Genomic DNA, 11,890 nt, shown 5'->3' with positions numbered 1-11,890 from the left:
TTACCAAACTCTTTCTATGAGGCTTCAATAACCTTTATCCCCAAGCCTCACAAAGACACAACTAAGAAACAGAACTTCAGACCAATATCCCTCATGAACATTGATGCAAAAATACTCAATAAAATACTGGTAAATTGAATCCAAGAACACATCAAAATGATCATTCACCATGATCAAGTAGGTTTCATCCCAGGGATGCAGGGATGATTCAACATATGAAAATCCATCAATGGAATCCACCATATAAACAAGCTGAAAAACAAAAATCACATGATCATCTCACTAGATGCTGAAAAAGCCTTTGACAAAATCCAACACCCCTTCATGATAAAGGTCTTGGAGAGATCTGGGATAACAGGAACATACCTAAACATAATAAAAGCTATATACAGCAAACCAACAGCCAACATCAAACTAAATGGACAGAAACTCAACACAATTCCTCTAAAATCAGGAACAAGACAAGGTTGCCCACTCTCTCCATATCTTTTCAATACTGTACTTGAAATACAGTATTTGTATTTTTCAATACTGTCTAGCCAGAGCCGTATGACAACAAAAGGAGATCAAGGGGATACAAATTGGAAATGAAGAAGTCAAACCTTCACTCTTTGCAGGTGATATAATAGTTTACATAAATGACCCAAAGAACTCTACCAGGGAACTCTTACAGGTGATTAACACCTCCAGCAAAGTGGCAAGCTACAAGATCAACTCAAGAAAATTAGTAGCCCTACTATATACAGATGATAAAAGGGCTGAGAAAGAAATCAGAGAAACATCACCCTTTACAATTGCCACAAACAATATAATGCTAACCAAACAAGTGAAAGTCCTGTATCACAAGAAATTTGAGTCTTTAAAGAAAAAAATTAAAGAAACCCTCAGAAAATGGAAAGATCTCCCAAGCTCTTGGATAGGTAGGATCAATGTAGTAAAAATGGCAATCCTGCCAAAAGCAATCTACAGATTCAATGCAATCCCCATTAAAATCCCAGCACAATTCTTCACAGACCTTGAAAGAACAAAAATCAATTTTGTATGAAAAAACAAAAGACCCAGGATAGGCAAAACAACCTTACCAAACCAAGCAACATCTGGAGGCATCACCATCCCTGACCTCAAGCTGTATTATAGAGCTGTATTCCTGAAAACAGTTTGGTATTGGCACAAAAATAGACAAAGAGACACTTGGAATCGAATTGAACACCCTGGTATTAACCCATACATGTATGAACATCTGATCTTCGACAAAGAAGCTTAAACTATACAATGGAAAATAGAAATCATTTTCAACAAATGGTGCTGGCGTAAATGGATGCTGGCATGTAGAAGAATGCGGATTGATCCATGTCTATGCCATGCACAAAACTTAAGTACAAATGGATCAAAGACCTCAACATAAATCCAGCTACACTGAACCTCTTAGAAGAGAAAGTGGGTGGTACCCTTGAATGAATTGGTACAGGAGACAGCTTCCTGAACATAACACTAGTAGGTCAACAATTATTAAATGGTACCTCCTGAAACTGAGAAGCTTCTGTAAGGCAAAGGGCACAGTCAGCAAGACAAAAAGGCAGTCCACAGAATGGGAAAAGATATTCACTAACCCCACATCTGACAGAAGGCTGATCTCCAAAATTTACAAAGAGCTCAAGAAGCAAGTCTCCAAAACACCAAAGTATCCAATTAAAAAGTGAGCTACAGAACTAAATAGGGAATTCTCAATATAGAAGTCTAAAATGGACGGGAGGCACTTGAGAAAGCGCTCAACGTCCTTAGCCATCCGGGAAATGCAAATGAAAACAATTCTGAGATACCATCTCACTCCTGTCTGAATGGCTAAAATGAAAAACACCAACGACAATTTATGCTGGAGAGGATGTGGTAAAAGGGGAACCCTCCTCCATTGCTGGTGGGAGTGCCAACTTGTTCAGCCACTGTGGAAATCAGTATGGAGATTCGTAAGAAAAGTGGGAATAAACCTACCACAAGATCCAGCAACTCCACTCTTAGGCATATATCCAAACGATGCCCATTCATACAACAAGGATGTTTGTTCCACTATGTTCATAGCAGAATTATTTGTAATAGGCAGAATTTGGAAGCAACCTAGATGCTCCTCAACCAAAGAGTGGATAGAGAAAATGTGGCACATTTACACAATGGAGTACTATTCAGCAGAAAAAAACAATGGAATCCTGAAATTTGCAGGCAAATGGATGGCACTAGAAAAAACCATCCTGAGCGTTTTCTTTCTCAGCCCTTTTATCATCTGTATATAGTAGGGCTACTGATTTTCTTGAGTTGATCTTGTAGCCTGCCACTTTGCTGAAGGTGTTAATCAGCTGTAAGAGTTGCCTGGTATTGTTCTTTGGGTCATTTATGTAAACTATCATATCATCTGCAAATAGTGAAAATTTGACCTCTTTCTTTCTTTTTTGTTTATGCTGAGTCAGGAAGACTCCCTTAAGCGAGCCGCGTGAGTCTCTGCTTGTGGATAGCAAAATAGAGCCCACCTGAGAAAATGCTGCTACCAAAAAACTGTGCTTCTCTCCGTTCTTTTGTTTCTAAAATGCCTTTTAAGCTTTTGTCATTCTAGGTGGAAATTCAATCCCACATGGTGACACCATTATGTAGAGTGAAGCCTTTTCCTCTGTCAGCTGCTTTGATTTTCCCCCTGCTAGACGCTTGGGCTCTGCCACAGTTGCAGTCCCCAAATAACACACAAGACATTGTGTTAATTATGAAGCTGTTGTCTGTTTGCTTGATTTCTTACTGGCTATCTCTGACTTAAGTATTCACTCCATAATTGTTAATCTAAGTATTTCTCTTACCAGAGAAAGGGTCTGGACTTCTTACCCCTATGGTGGCTACATGGTGACTCTCTGTGTTTCTCCTTCCCAGAATCCTGCTCGACTCCTAGTCCCACCTATTTTGCTTCCCTATTGGCCAACAGTGCTTTATTCAACAACCACTAAGAGATAGATTTCAGAATGACATCTCCCATCACTATCTTGTTGATTTTTTCTAAGAATCAACTCTTTGTTTCATTGATTCTTTGTATTGTTTTCTTTGTTTAGACTTTCAGCCCTCATTTTGATTATTTCCTGGGGTCTACTCCTTTGGGGTGAGTTTACATCATTTTGTTCTAGAGTCTTCAGTTGTTCTGTTAATTCTCTAGTGTCACTATTCTCCGGGTTCTTCTTATGAGCACTTAGTGCTATGAACTTTCTTCTTAGTACTGCTTTCAAAGTGTCCCACAAGTTTGAGTATGTTATGTCTCCATTTTTGTTGAATTCTAGGAAGACTTTAATTTCTTTCTTGACCCAGGAATGGTATAATTGTGCACTGTACAATTTCCATGAGTTTGTAGGGTTTCTGCAATTTGTGTTGTTGAGTTCTAACTTTAACGCATGATAGTCTGATAAGATATAGGGGTGATTCCAATTTTTTTTTCGGTCTGTTGAGGTTTGCTATGTGTTCGAGTGTAGAGAAGGTTCCATGTGGCACTGAGAAGGTTTGTTCTTTTGTATTTGGATGGAATGTTCTATAGATGTCTGTTAAACTCAATTGGGTGATAACTTCTGTTCTTTTGTTTCTTTGTTAACTTTCTGTTTGTTGGTCCTGTCTAGTGGTGAGAGTGGGATGTAGAAGTCTCCTACTATAACTGTGTGAGGTCTTATGTGTGATTTGAGTTTTAGTAATGTTTCTTTTACGAATGTGGGTGTCTTTGTATTTGGGGAATAGATGTTCCGAATTGAGACTTCTTCCTGGTCGATTTTTCCTGTGGTGAATATGGAATGACCTTCTTCATCTTTTTTGACTGATTTTAGTTTGATGTCTAATTTTTTGATACTAGGATAGCTACACCAGCTTGTTTATTGGGTCCATTTGATTGGAAAATCTTATACCAACCCTTTACTCTGAGGTAATATTTGAAGTTGAGGTGTGTTTCTTGTATGTAGCAGAAAGATGGATTCCGTCTTCATATCCATTCTGTTAGCCTATGTGTTTTTATAGGCAAATAAAGACTTAATATTGAGTGAGGACTATTAATATTAAGGACCATTGAGTGTTAATTCTTGTTTGTTATTGTTTTTTTGGTGGTGGTGCTATTGTTTGTGGATTTACCCTGCTTTTTCTTTTGGCAGGCTCCTGGTTGCTTGATCCTCAGTGGGTGAGTTGACCTGGCTTAATGTGCCAGGCCAGGAGATCCCAGAGAGCTCCTGTGACCACTTTCAAATCAATACAACTTTAGTACTTATTCATCAGTGAAGAAAAAAATGGGAAACATATGGCCAGTTATATCCAGCAGTTTAAACAAAAGAAGGTTTTAAACCTGAAGTTTTAAAGAAACTCTACCTACAATATTCTTCAATAGATTATAGAACTGAAGCTCTTCCATTGAGTTATAACAGGCAATCAGTTGCAAGGTAGATACAAAGTCCATCTTTTTTCCTCTCAGACTTTCTCTGTGCTTGAGGATGAGGTATGAATTTGGTTGTGGCAGTGTTTTAGAGATTGAAATAATAAAGCCAGTCCCAAATTGAATTCTTTGGGTTGATGTTGAGCCAAATAGGGTGCTAAAGGCTGTTGGCAATGCTTTAATTTAATAGAGATCTTTTTATTTTGTTGGTTTTTTTGCAGGGGTGAGGGTTCAAGACAGGGTTTCTCTGTAACTTTGGAGGCTGTCCTGTATCTAGCTCTTGTAGACCAGGCTTGTCTCGAACTCACAGAGATCTGCCTGCCTCTGACTCCAGAATGCTGGGATTAAAGATGTGCACCACCCCTGCTCTCTCTCTCTCTCTCTCTCTCTCTCTCTCTCTCTCTCTCTCTCTCTCTCTCTCTCTCTCTCTCTCTGTCTCTCTGTGTGTATGTACACAATAGTTCTTAGTGAATGGGGTACTTTATGGTGAATTCAGACCAATACACTATCCAGAGTCTTTAACTTCTTAATGTTAGGTAGTGATGCTTCACCGGAAATTTTAGAACTAATAACATACACATATTAGCAAGAACAGAGCAAAATTCTGAGTGATGGACCTAGCACAGCCAGGTAACTAAAGCTGACAGGGAGTGCTAGGAGACAGCATTGTAGTTACTGTTAGAAATGCCTGTGAAATACTTGGGGATGAGGTTTTACAGGACAAGAGCTTGGGGATCCAATATTTTCTGTATATGGTATATGTTACATATGGACATATTTATATATAGTATGTATTTATCTATATATGACACATTCAGATCACAATCTTGAAATCCTCCAGTTTCAGCCTCCTGAGTGCTCATATAATATGCATGTGCCACTACACCCAGCTGAGGTCTTTTATTATGTACCTAGATACATTTGACCTAATCATTCCTCTGAAGTACACAATCATAGAAGCATTATTTCCTTTCTGATTGAGATACTGTTAAATATTTAGTATAGACAAAAGGCATGTGTGTGTGTGCACATTGTCAATTTGTACTACCTGCAGATTCTGAATTTGCATGTTTGCCTACACTAACATTTATTCCTAACCCTTCCTAACCCTTAAAATTAATGTTTGTGGTGCTTTCCTAGTTACTTATAGATGTGAAAAATAATGAAAAATTGTACTCACCTGATATGTGTGCTACCAGCTGATGTTTAACAAGGTAATACTGCACCTTCCTATTTATAAATTAAGCAATTTCCCTTTATATGATCTACTTGCTGTCATGCCTTTTACATGGTTATACTTTTGCTTTTTATTTTTTGATAATTTACTCATTTAAAACAACTGCTATAAATGTGCTGGTGTGCTGTCTAATATTCTGAAACGTTAGAGTTCTATGGTGTGAATTATGAAGAATTATGGTTCAAAAAGGGTTTGTTCAGGAATAGACTGTCACACTGCTACTCACAAATTTAATGTTAATTACATTATTTACACAAGTATATATTCAATTATGTCTTTCTACATCAACATGCAAAGTAAGACTGTGTGATTGGTTGATGAAAATATGTGATAGGCCATCAATGATTTTAAGCTCTACTACAGAGCTATAGTAATAAAAATCTCGTGATATTGCCATAAAATAGACAAGTTGATCAATGCAATCTAATTGAAGACCCAGATGTAAATTCACACACCTATGGACATCTGAGTTTTGATAAAGAAGTTAGAATTATACAATGGAAAAGAAAACAGCATCTTCAACAAATGGTGCTGGTATAACTAGAAACTGGCATGCAGAAAAATTCAAGTAGATCCATATCTAACACCCTGCACAAAATCAAGTCCAAGTGGCTCAAAGACCTCAACATAAATCAGATACACTGAATCTGATAGAAGAGAAAATATAAAATAGCCTTGGATGCATTAGCACAGGATACTAGTAGTGTAGACACTAAGGTCAATGAGTAATAAATAGGAACTCATGTAACTGAAAAGCTTCTGCAAGGCAAAGGACACAATAAATAGAACAAAACAACAACAGGGAAATGATTCTCTCAACTTCACATCTGACCAAGGGTTAATTTCCAAAATATATAAAGAACTCAAGAAACTAGACATCAAAAAAAAAACCCTAATAATATAATTTAAAAATGTGGTACAGATCTAAACAGAGGATTCTAACAGAGGAATCTCAGTTAGTCAAGAAGCACTTAAAGAAATATTTAATGTTCATAGATATCATGGAAATAAAATTCAAAATGAGTCTGAAATTCCATCTTACACCTGTCAGAATGGTTAAGACTAAAAAAACACAAGTGACAGCTCATGCTGAAGCAAGAGGAATAAGCCTCCATTTCTGGTTGGAGTGCAAACTTGTACAGTCACCTTGGAAATCAGTATGGCAGTTTCTCAGAAAATTGGGAATTGATCTACCTCAAGACCCAGCCATACCACTCCCAGGAATATACCCAAAGGAAGCTCAATCATACCACAAGGACACATGCTTAACTATGTTCATAGTGGCTTTATTTGTACTAGTCAGAAAATAGAAACAACCTAGATGGCCATCAACCATATAGTGGTTGAAGAAAATGTGGCATGTTTATATAGTGGGGCATTACTCAGCTGTTAAAAAATAACATGATTAAATTTGTAGACAAATGGATGGAACTAGAAAAAGCCAGCCTGAGTGAGGTAACCCAGACACAAAACCACAAACTTAGTATGTACTCACTCATAAGCTTAAGTAACAAGGAGGGTTCAAGAGGGGACACATGGGTCTCCCTGGGAAGAGGAAATAGAATAGATATAGTGGGTGGATTGGGGGCAGGTCAGGGCAGAAGGAATCAGATAGGGGAAGATGGAGGGAGAAAGTACTGGAATTTTGGGGGCATTTTTAGAGTGAGGTAGAAACCTATTACAATGAAAACTCCCAGGAGTCCACATGGGTGACCTAGCTAAGACTCTTAGTAAGAGGGACTATGAAGCTGAGCACGCCATCTCCTGTAATCAGAAAGGCTTCCAGTCAGATGGATTGAGACACCCACTCAGACACAAAACTTTAGACCTACAATTTGACCTACCTACAAGATCTGTTGTGGTAAAGTGTCACAAAAATTGTGGGAGTGGCTAATTAGTGACTGATCCAGCTTGAAACCTGTGCCATGAGAGGAAGCTCATGCCTAGAACTGCTAGGAACCAGAGGCTGAATAACTCAGAGATCTAAGCTAGAATTAAACATGATTGAAAAAATAGTCAATGAAATGGTTCCTAATGATATTCTGCTATACTTGTAGACAAGAGCCTTGTATAATCATCATTAGAGAGGCTTCATCTAGAGATTGATGGGAACAGATGCAGAGATCCATAGCCAAACATTAGGCAGAGCTTGAGGAACCCTGCAGAAGAGGAAGAGGAAGATGAAGAGAAAGAGGAAGAAAAAGAATTGATTATAGGAGCCAGAGGGCTCAAGGACACCACAGGAAAACCATAGCATCAACTAACCAGGGATCATAGAGGCACACAGAGACTGAACCTACAAACAGGGAGCCTGTAAGGATATGATCTAAGTCCTCTGCATATATGTTCTGGCTTTGTAGGTTGGTGTTCTTGTGAGATTCCTAACAGTGGGAACTGGGGATGTCTTTTGTCTGCTTTTGGGACACTTTTCCTCCTACTTGGTTGCCTTGTCCAGCCTTAGTATGAGCCTAGTAATAGGGCAATTTGATACGCCTTTTTGGTTGATGTCCTTGGGAGGACTGCCCTTTTCTGAAGGGAAATGGAGTAGGAGTTGTGGGAAATTTGTACATTGTGTGAAGATATATGGCTATGATTGGTTTAATAAAGAGCTGAATGTCCAATAGCTAGGCGGGAGGTATAGGCAGGACTTCCAGGCAGAGAGAAAAAGTAGGCGGAGATAATCGAGGCACAGAGAAGATGCCAAGGAGACACAGAGGTAGTCAGACATACAGAACGAAAGAAATGTTAAAAAGCTACATGGTAAAATGTAGATTAGTAGAAATGGGTTAATTTAAGTTATAAGAGCTATTAGGAATAAGACTAAGCTATAGGTTTAGCTTTCAAAATTAATAAGAAGTCTCTGTGTTATTATTTGTGAGCACATGGCCCAAACGAAAATCCAACTACAAGGAATGAATGGCAGAGGGAGGACTTGGAGGAGAGAAGGAAGGAGGAACTGCTGTGGGGATGTAAGGTATGAGAGAAGACTTAAAAAAAAAGAAAATGTGTGATGGAAGTTCATCCATATCCCTGAGGAGTATGGTAACTAACTGTATGAGCTAAAAAGCATCTTCTGTCACCTTATAAGATATAGCTACCAGGAATAATGATCTCCCTCTCTCTCTTTCTATCTCTGTGTATAACCTTATTTGTAAGATACACAATCTAACATCAGTGCACACTCATACTAAGAAACAAACTGCCACAACCACCCTCCAGTCTCTTATGTTGCTTATAAAACAGCATGTCCCTCCATCTTCTCAGTGTTTTGGAATAATCGCCATTAGAGTATGAATACCAGTCATTTCCTTTTGTTGCTGTTCAGTGTTGCATGCAAATATTCTTAAGCAACACATTGTTTACTTCTGCCTTTTTACTCTGTAAAACTGGTACCAAGCAGTGTGTATATTCTGTAAATTCCTTATTAAAAAAAAGCAACAACTGCATTTTGAGATTATGTCTCTAAGTTTTCATGGTTTGTCATCCAGCTAACGTGTTCTAATTTTCACTTGTACCACTTATACCACTTAAATTAGAAGCATTTATTCCTTTTTCTGTTTTGATGCAGGTTACAGAGACTAGGTCTTTATCATTGGATCTACCCCAGCCACTGGAGACAGGACTTCTCTGAGAACTACATGGTCTCAGCAGAAGTGGATCTTGAAACCCAAGGCACATCCTGAAGGCTGCTGCTGGCCACACTCTGCTGTTGTGACAAGTCTTACCTTGAAGGAGAAATGAGTAGTATTTCTCTGTGTCTATCCCATCAGGGAAACAAAACAAAATAACCCCAGGCATTGTGAAGGCATTTTCACTTTGTGGCATTGACGGCACAACTGGGAAAGAGTAAATTAAGATGTCTGGAAAAGAAAACAAGAATACAGTTCTTGACTTGAGATTTTATAATGAAAATCAAAAGCTTCATAATGACTAGGCTTCATTATGGGATGGGAGCTGGGTTTTATTTGGCATAGAACTAATCACAAACATAGGCATCTAACTCACAAGTGTTCTGTAGCATTATCAATTACTATTTCTTTTTAACATAGGTGAGATCTCAGATACCCCCTTCATTCTGACATTTCTTTCTGTTGTCTTGAGACCTCTCTGTAGATCTCTTTCTGTTTTCCTACAAAAATAGTTATTTCTTTGAACTATATATTTAACTTTGATTAAAATATCCTTGTTTTTTAGTTGAAATTTTATCAAAGTTCACAGCTAATGTGAAATCGTCTGTGTTTATAAAGTTTTATTTCTTTCAGTACAGTTTTCCAGTGTTAATCACCAACTTATTCTTACTTATCAACTTATTATGAGAATGTGAATATACACATTTGTAGTTTTTCCTTGTTTCCCTATTGTTTGTAAATTCCTTTAACTCTGTTTTGTTTCTGTTATCTAAAATTCTATGCTTTGAGTCTCTAATCTTTCTCAATTGATCTTTAGTTCATTTTGTGCATGTGTGCTTTTGTGTTTTGTGCACATGAGTGTATAGTATATGCATTTGTGGTTTGCCAAGGTTCAGTCTGGGAGCTTAAGCATGCTAGGTATGTCTGCTATTACTGGGTATATTTTTCACCTTTGTTCTACCTAGGAAAGTCAACATATTGAAGAAATCTATGTTGGAAAGGAATTTTCCAATCTAAAGACATAGACTATCTTATAGCCTTTGTTTAAAAAATAGTAAATAACCCTGTGGCCGCAAATATGAGACTTTTATAATTCAACTTCAAATCCACTGTCATTCTATGTAAGACAGAGAAATCAGATACTTTGCTGGCACCGAGTCAAAGGTGCTAGTCTAGAGAGCAGTCCTCATGCTTTGAAGTAGCTGCTGTTGTGGCTTTGTTTAAGGCCAGCAAGCTTAATCTCCAAGCTAGCTGCTCACTCTTCTTTGATGGAGAGGGCTACCAGTGCAGTTCCTTATGGGCTGAAGACAAGCAAGGCATCCACTTCCCCACCTTAGGGTGATGGGCAAAGCTGTTCATTTTTTTCTCCCCTGTGAAGTTTGTTAGCTGGACATGTAAGTGTATGCAATTTCTTGCTGTCAAGTGATGTTTCCATGGTGCTGGGATGCCTATGTTTCTAAAATCACCAATCAATTGTTAGAAAAATGAGGACCTCAGAATTCAATGAGAAAAAAATGGCAAGTGGGTGGTTCTTAATACTGGTTCTAATGTCTTGACCTGAGTGCCCAGAGTAGAAATAACATTTGTTCAATGAGCACAGAAAAAAATATCAGCTTTATCAGTTGGGAGAGCTACTGATTTCTTTTTTTCCAAGTTGTAAAAAATTGCTGTGTTATAAGGGATGTTTTTGCTTATTTATTTTCATTATTTTATACTATTTCTTGGATTTTCATGTATATGCAGAGATTTGTACTACTCTTTTCTGGTATTTGGTTGGTAATCTGTGATCACAAATTTGTACCTTGACACAACAGTGATATCAAGCACCTGATCCAACTCATCACCATCGATTCCTTCTCAGCCTTTTCTCCTCTTGCTCTTCTTTGCATCATATTCTTCTTGTGGGCTTCTGTTAATTCCTTTGGAGTCTTTTGTTTTGAATCTGCTTTTGGCCTGCGAGTGACATGTGTAGACATGGCCAAGTAGGCAGAACATGACTCGTGGCCTAGAAGGTCTTCTCAGTTTATTGCCAAATCCCAGAAAAGTGAAGCTTCATCATCAATAGAGAATTTATTTTAAAAATTCCGTTAGTTATTTTATTTATTTTTGAAATAGGGTTTCATGTAGCCAAGGCTGGCCTTGAATCGTCTGTGTAGTTTAGGGGAATGACCCTGAGTTCCTCTTGGATTATCCTTCCTCCATCTCCTGGGTACCCACAAGCATCATTATACCTGGTAGTACTGGAGATAGAACTTGAGGCTTCCTGTACGGTAGGCAAGCACTCTACCATCTGAGCTACACCCCAGCCCAACAAAGGGTTTAAAATGATGAATCTTTTAGCATTGGTATAAATATCAAAACCCAAGTCCCTAAGCCACTTTACCTTTAACATCCCCATGTATTTTCCCTAAAATGAATATCTACCAGTCACAGATGGTAGAGAGAGTATGTAAGATGTGTCTAAAGATTCTATTACATAGGAATGAAAAATACAGGAGGGCACTTGGATTGTTTTTCAACAGAATTTCACACATTTTTTATCATGTTACTTTCATTCTAGGCCACAAATCTTCCTTTGGCACCAAAAGGAGTTGT

At 38.0% G+C, this 11,890-nt stretch overlaps 1 long non-coding RNA gene across 1 annotated transcript; it reads left to right on the top strand.

The window, feature by feature from the left end:
• Positions 1-5,569: 5,569 nt before the first annotated feature.
• LOC121140233 lies at positions 5,570-9,740 on the top strand. The gene is made up of 3 exons (XR_005877025.1): positions 5,570-5,643; positions 8,546-8,640; positions 9,235-9,740. It is a non-coding gene; the product is annotated as an uncharacterized LOC121140233 (long non-coding RNA).
• The last annotated feature ends 2,150 nt before the right edge of the window (positions 9,741-11,890 follow it).

Source organism: Mesocricetus auratus, unplaced genomic scaffold (assembly GCF_017639785.1).
Source record: "Mesocricetus auratus isolate SY011 unplaced genomic scaffold, BCM_Maur_2.0 Super-Scaffold_100004, whole genome shotgun sequence".
Taxonomy (NCBI): Eukaryota; Metazoa; Chordata; class Mammalia; order Rodentia; family Cricetidae; genus Mesocricetus; species Mesocricetus auratus.
The sequence above is the reverse complement of the archived record's forward strand: the minus strand, read 5'-3'. Positions and strand labels throughout refer to the sequence as shown.